The sequence below is a fragment of the Macaca fascicularis genome, chromosome 6, assembly GCF_037993035.2.
Source record: "Macaca fascicularis isolate 582-1 chromosome 6, T2T-MFA8v1.1".
Classification (NCBI taxonomy): domain Eukaryota; kingdom Metazoa; phylum Chordata; class Mammalia; order Primates; family Cercopithecidae; genus Macaca; species Macaca fascicularis.
The window spans coordinates 63,230,164-63,238,035 of record NC_088380.1 but is presented as its reverse complement, the minus strand read 5'-3'; positions in this window follow the sequence as shown (position 1 = coordinate 63,238,035).

Sequence of the window (7,872 nt, the reverse complement as noted above, 5' to 3'; positions counted from 1 at the left end):
CCAGAAGCAATGCAGTCCTGCCACACCTTGATTTTAGCCCATTGAATTTTTTTTTTTTTTTTTTTTTTTGACTTCCGACCTTCAGAACTGTAAGATAAATTTCTGTTGTTTTAGGTTTGTGGAAATTTGTTAACAGCAATAGGAAACTAATACAAGTAACAAAGTTTTCTTGTGCTCCCCTCAAGGTTTTAAAGCATGGGAAATTAACAGTGAATGGAGATGAGTGTATGACTGCTAAGATAGTACATTTTGAGGCATTACAATAAATTGATCATCTCCAATATTTTCCTGTTCCTTAGAGGCTTGCTTTAATAAACAGTCGAAATGAACAATGATAAAGTTCATACTTACACAGGCCAAACATACCTTATTCATTTGTTATTTGAATATTACTGTCATGATTAATTGGGGAGGAAGAGGGATCCATAAGGGATCAGAATAAGGAAAAACGAGAAATGTCAGTGCTTACAATAAAGCCTAATTTCATGATCTATTGACCTAAAAATTGACGCTCTGCCCCACCCTCTATCAGGGACTTAACCCTAGAAAACTGACAAGCAACCCAAAAAAATTCATTATGAATTCTTTTCAATGGAGCATTTTGTAATTTAATCATAAATGCCTGTCATTTCCAATTAAGATTCAGTTTGTATATTTGGTGAAATAATAAAGGAAAAGCTAAGCTACTTAGAAGTTGTCTAAGCAGTGTTGTCAATTATTTTAAGGCTGGCTTCTACCGAGTCCAGATAAGTTTATGAAAAGGAAATGCTCAAATAGATCACCTGGATCACATTCTGTTTCCATCTGCTACTATCTCTTTTTCACTACTGAAAGGTTTAGTTGAGAGATTGATCTGGGCCTTGAATTTAATATATCAAATTATTGAAGAAAAGCTGCAAGAAAAAAATTATTTCTCAAGGAGTTTCTCAGAAGGTTTCAAATTGCTAATTCTCTAAGGAATATAGAAAACATGAATATTGTCATGAAAATTTACCATGGAACTATAAAACCTGGATCCTAGACCCTTAATTTGCCACTAATGAGCTGTAGGATTATGGTTGTTTAAAACCTATGAACTTGAGATACTTAATTTGTGAAAAGAGAAAGTTTTTATGGTAAGATACAGTATTGATAGCTGTCAACAATACAGAAGGATCTGGACCCTGTCTTTCCTTTATTTCTTATGTGAAAAATTGGAAAAGTAAATCTCTATGGATTAATGAGGATTAAATGAGATAATGCATGTAAAGCATTTATCAGAAAACTTGGCATTCACTACATCTGTCATTCTTAGACTTGTCATTAATAATAACTACCATCTCAATGTCAAGCATCCTATTTCTGCCCACCCCCCTACTGCCTTTGCAGCTAGTACCTCCTGTACCTCAACTCCAACAGTTCTTTGATTCTACCTCAACTCCTTCTCCCCTACTGAGCTTTTAGTCTGTGGTCTAATATTGTAAATCACTTTCTTACATACTACTTCAACTTCATTACTTTTCTCTTGCTTTGCTCTTATTTGACAAAACCTCAATCCTAGAAGATTCAACTCTCTACTTACTCCATGTCTCCACCATGAAGGTGGCCCTGGCTAGCAGAAACAACAAATCATGCTATTTGATGTCACTTAAATTCTTGACTATGAAATTGTTACAGGATCCTTGGGGTGTCAATTTTCTTCCCAGAAACTTCTGTGGCCAGTGGCACCTTTGCCAGAGTTCTTGTCCTGTACCCAGGAAGAATGAGGTACACAGACAAGCACAAGGTGAACAAGATGAAGATGAGCTTTATTGAGTGTTACAACAGCTCAGAGGAGACCCACAGTGGGTAGCTCCTTTCTGTAGGTAGGTCATCCATCAAGTGTTCAGTTGTCAGCAGAGAGGAGGCCCTGGAGAGGGTACTCCTCTCTGCAACTGGTTGTCCAGATGTCTGCAGCTCTCAGCAGAGAGAAGGCCCTGGAGAAGGTGGCTCCTCTCTGTTGGCAGGCCATCTCTGCACCTCTCAGCAAAGAGGGTAGCTCCTCTCTACAGGTGGTCTGGTCGTCTAGTAGCCTTTCTGCCCTCTTTGTCCTCTGGCTGTCCTCTGCCCTGCTCTGGCTGAGCCCATGGCTTTTACAGACCTCAGAGGAGAGGAAGTGCATGTCAGTTGGTCCATGGGCAGCCATGGGCTGGTGAAAAGGTAAGATTCTTACCTGAGAAGAGGCACCACGAGTCCCCACTCCAGTCTGCAGGACTGGCAGTCCAGCCCCCAGCCTCCAAGTCCTCCCGGAGCTGAAGGTGAGCCCTTACTGGGGACCCACCGCCTTCCACCCAGGTGTCTGCCTCCTGCGGCCATTCATGGCTTGGGGACTCAGCCCAGACCCTGCTCCACAATCGGAACTGGTGCCAGGACAGTAGAGAGGCCAGGCAGTGGGAGAAAACACCCCAGATCCTGCCTGGGGGATGGGGGAGTGTCCTTTCTGGAATCTGTGAGGGTGCAGGCTGTAGAGATGCCCGGGTCCTTCGCCTGAGAGGGTGGCCGCAGCAGCACCCGGGAGCTCCTGCCCCACCAACTTGGAAGGGGCGGCTCCTGCTTGTCCCTGGCTCCTGCTAGCTCTGTGGAACAGGAGACGCAGGTCTGCAGATGTGGGTCCAGCAGCTGCAGCTGCATCCTCACCCAGTGGGGAGGGCAGATCCTGCCTTTTCCTGGCCTGGTGAAAGAGCACAGCGAGGCTCAGATTCACAGCCACAGTTCCCGCGGCTGTAGCCCCACCCAGGAGGGCGTGGCTCCTGCCTGCTCCATAAAGCAGTAGGCCTGTGTCTGCAGCTGCGATTTGGACAGCTGTAGAGGCACCTGGGAACCTCCTGCCCCATCTCAGAAGAGTCGGGGCTCCTACTGGCTCCATGTAGTGTGTAGCTCCAGCTGGGCCTTCCTGCTACAGCCATCATGGCAGCAGCCACTGCCGTCAAAATGGCCCTTATTGCTACACATAAATACTGTTATTCTATCTCTTTATTCCCCCACTTTTCTAAGGGATGTTCTATACCTTCTACTAATGTATCAGACTTTCAATACCCCCTCCCCTATTGTTACTTTTAGATGAGATATTGCTTCTTATTTTATTGAGAAATCAATAGAAGAAAATTTTCACAAGCTCCCATCATGGTAGCTAACTACTTGTGTGAATCTTAACCCATAAATTCTGACTTCTTCTTCACTGGTTAGAATAGATTGTTCATGCTTCTCTTTCAGTTGCCCCCTCCAGTTGTGTATTATCACCTACCCTTTCCACCTATTCAAGGACATGGTTCTTCAATTCTTCCTCTGCTTCATCATCAGGTTTTCTTTTCCTAGTAAATTATTCCATTAGGACATAAATATGCTGACATTTCTCCCCATATAAAAAACAAACTGACTTTGGATCCTACGTCTACCTTCGAATACCACTCCATTTTCCTGCTTCCCTCCACAGCAAAACACCTTGAAAGAGTTGTCTCTACTCACTGTCTCTGTTCCCATTTTCTTTTGTGCTCATGCCAATAAAGCTCGCGCTCACACCATTCCATTCAAGTTTCTCTTATGGAGGCCACGAGTGCCTTCTACATGTTTACATCCATGGTCAATTCTAATTCCTCATCTTATTTGATCAGCCCACAGCACTTTCTCTTCCTTAAAACACTTGCTTTGCTTCTAAAACACCCCAACTCTTGATTTTCCTCCTACCTTATAAACCACTCCCTTTCAGTCTCCTATATGAATATGTTATCAAGTTGAACTATAAGAAGTTGTCTGTATTTGACTGTTATTGCCTAAATTTCATGTGGTCCAACCTAAATATTAAATATAGAAAACTCTAATTGAACTAAACAGCTATAGTTGAACTAGTCTTTGCTTTTTATTAGTTCATTAAAATAAAGAACTTTCTACATTTCCGTGTTTGGAAGTCTCCTCTTCCAAATCTTCCCAGGTGTTCCAGTGTCTTCAGACATCTTCTCTTTGTTTATATACACTCTCTGGGTGGTCACAGCTTTAATATCTTCAGGGTATCCTCTCCTCTGAATTTCAGATTTATATATCCAACTGCTTACTCAGCATCTCTGTATGTCTAATATACATTTCAAACTTACTATGTCCAAACTCAAACTCCTAATCCTTCACTTCAAACTTGCTTCTCATCCCATCTCCCACCTCATAGTTAATGGAAACAACAACCTTATAATCTTCCACCTTAAAAGTCCAGGAGTTAACCATAGAATCCTTTTCTTGTCACGTACCCCACAACCAATCTGTCAGGAAATCTTGATGCTTCTGCCTTCAGGATAGATGGAACATCCTACCAGCTATCATGACCCTCACGGATCTATCCCTGGTCCAATGTATCATAATATTTCCCCCCGGATTTCTACAAAGCCTCCAAATGATCTCCCTGCCACCACTCTTCCCACATAGTCTTTCCTCCACAGAGCAGTTGAAGGTTACTATTAAAATGTAAGTCGGATTGTACTTCCTTCTCTTCACGGCCTCCTGAGTCTTCCCATTGGAAGAAAACACAATCCAAAGTCTTTACAGTGACCTGGAGGCGTGCAGGATTGGAGATGCCACACCCTCACCTCAACTCCTGCCCATGACATCTGTTTGTTTCTCCTTCAAGCTCTTTGTTCTCCTGCAGTGGTCTTGCTCTTCCTGGAGCACTCCAGACATGTTCTAGCCTCAAGGTTTTGCATTGTTTTCTTTTTCTGACTTCAGAGGACCTTCCCCTGACTATATAATCCACTTCCTTACCTGCACAAATGTTACCTTCTCTGTGAACCCTTTCAAACAATCTTGTTAAACATTACAACCAATGTCCTGTTTAATTTTCTTCATAACACTCGACTATCAGACATAATATATACTTTTTCTTATTTATGATTTGTTTCCCCTCACTAGAATGAAAGCTGTATGTGGAAAGGTTTTGTTTTTGTTTTTGTTTTTTACTTTTTGTTTTTTTGGTTTATTTTGTTCACTGCTTAATCTCCAGTGTCTGAAACAGGACCTGGCACCTAATAGGCTCTCAATACACACAGAATTATTTGTTGAAGTAATAAGCATTGAGTACTCAACAAATGTTAGATATTAACTCTAAGTTCCTTTTAACTAGATAACAAAAAGTAAATATTAGTTCAACTATAGCTGTTAGTCCAATTAGTTTTTTTATATTTAATATATTACGTTGAGCCATATGAAATTTGGGTAATAATAATAAAATGCAGACAATTGCATATAGTTCAACTTAATAATGACATCCTAATCTCTACCTACATGTTCAGACTTAGAGCTTTCCATCTAATTTGATCTTCCCAATTTAGCAAGAGGCACCTATTAGAAGTGCAAGTCTGGCCATGTCAGTCCAGCCTAAACATTCCAATAGCCTACCACTGTTTTTGGGATTCAGATCAAAATGCCTCAAAAAGGCCCTAAAGAGGCTGGAGATCTATCCTACAGATCACCCTCCTTCTTCATCTGGCTTCCAAGCATACCAGCCTTCTACTTCCAGTGGTGCATCGTGTTTCTTCCTGCCAAACACCTTTTCTTCCTCCTAAAACACTGTGAGCCACCCCCACCCATCTCTTTTACCACAAATCACCTTCAACCACCAATTATATACCTCTTCCTTTTCTCCAGATATCACTTCAGTTATCAATTCACTGGTAAGCCCTGTTCACCCGTGTGTTGATTCTTTTTTATGTTTCCCAATTGTTTTACTTTTATTTGTACAATAATTTGATTAATGTCTGTCTTCTCCACTAGATTCTAAGCTCCATAATGGCAAAGTAATGACACTCAGTCTCTTTCTATCCACAGGACTGGACAGGACTCAAAAAATATTTGTTGAATGAAGGATTAAAAAAAATGAATGAATAAATAAATAATGACTATAACTCACCCGTCCAATGTGCATTTCTATTTTATGTTTTAAGCTCGGCTCATAACGCTATTTGGAATAAGGGTCATAGTAACCACATCAATATTCAAGGAGATATGGGGCTCCCTTGGAACCCCAGCAGTCCATGCTTGTTAGTATTTGGCTAAATTGATATGTGTAAACTAAAAAAAATTACTCTATCCCTTCATTCACTTGACTATCTATACAGGAACCACCATTTTATTTACTAACCTTATGCTTTGGCCATTATTTTCTGAAAGCTTAATTAGGAAATGTTCAATATACTGGCAAGGTTGTTTATGTCTTAACCTATGCTCAAGTCTATGTCAGAACTTCTCCAGGCAGAGAAGATTTGGACAGGGTTATAAACTCAAATGCCTACAAGAATGAAGCAGAAGGTTTTGTTCATCTTCTCAACATCCTTCTACCTTTCTGATGGAAGCCCAACTATGTCCAGATATATACCTTCCTCCAGGTATCATTCAGTGGTTTTTAGTATATTCAAAAAGCTGTGCAACCATCATTATTATCCAATTCCAGAACATTATCATCACTCCAAAAGAAACCCCACACCCATTAGTAGTTGCTCTCTACTTCCTCTTCCCCTAGTCCCTAGCAGTCACTAATCTACTTTCTGTCTCTAGAGATTTGCCTATTCTGGGAATTTCATATAAATGAAATCAAACGTGATATTTTGTGACTGGCTTTTTTCACTTAGCATAATGTCTTCAAGATTCATCCATGTCATAATATGTATCAATACTTCATTCCTTCATATTGCCAAATAATAGTCCAGTGTTTGGATATATCACATTTTATTTATCCATTCATGTTCAGTAATAAACATTCAGACTGTTTCTACATTTTAACTATTTTGTTTAACACTGCTGCAAACATTTTTATACACACTTGGTGTGAATAAAAGTTTTACTTCCCTTGGGTAAATACCTAGAAGGGTTTTGGTTTTTACTCTGAGTGAGACTGTACCTCACCGGAAAGTTTTCAGCAGATAAATAATTTTGAAAGAATTATCCTGGATTCTACATTAAGAATAGATTGTAGGCTGGGTGTGGTGGCTCACGCCTGTAATCCCAGCACTTTAGGAGGCCGAGGTGGGTGGATCATGAAGTCAGGAGTTTGAGACTAGCCTGATCAACATAGTGAAACCTGGTCTCTACTACACATACAAAAAATTAGCTCGGCGTGGTAGCGGGCGCCTGTAATCCCAGCTACTCGGGAGGCTGAGGCAGGAGAATTGCTTGAAACCGGGAGGCTGCAGTGAGCTGAGATCACGCCACTGCACTCCAGCTTTGGCGACAGAATGAGACTCCATCTCAAAAAAAAAAAAAAAAAAAAAAGAATAGATTGTGATTAGAAAAAGATGGAAGCAAGGGAATCAGTTTGATGCTATTTAAGTGAGCCAGGTAAAGATATCTTAGACCAGACATATAGCAGTAGAGGTGGTGAGAGATGATTAAATTCTGCAAATATACTGCGGGTGGAGCTAACCAGATTTCCAGATAGGGTGGATGTGGGATGTGAGTGGAAATGAGGAGTCAAGGAAGATTCCAAGGTCTTTGTCCTAAAGAACTCGCAAAGTAGCAACACCATTTATTGAAAGGGGAAAAATTGGGGTAGAAGCAGGATTGAAGGAGAAGATGGAGAGTTTGGGGTTGGTTGTTCAGTCGCTACCCAAGGAGACATTTGGGGTTCATAGTTAGATCTGCAGTTTGGAGAGGGCTGCTTATGAGCTGAAGATATATGTGTTACAAGTCAGTGTATAGGTGGTATATAAAATATAATCATCTCAGATCCTTTAAAACCCGGGTCTCATTCCTTCCTCCACCCCTCCAACTTTCTGTGGGCCCAGCTGCTTGTTTCTCTGGCAAATTCCCCAGCTGCCTAAGAAAATGCCCTCAAAATGTTACTTCATCTGTTCTTGGGCACAAATGATCACATGGAAGCAA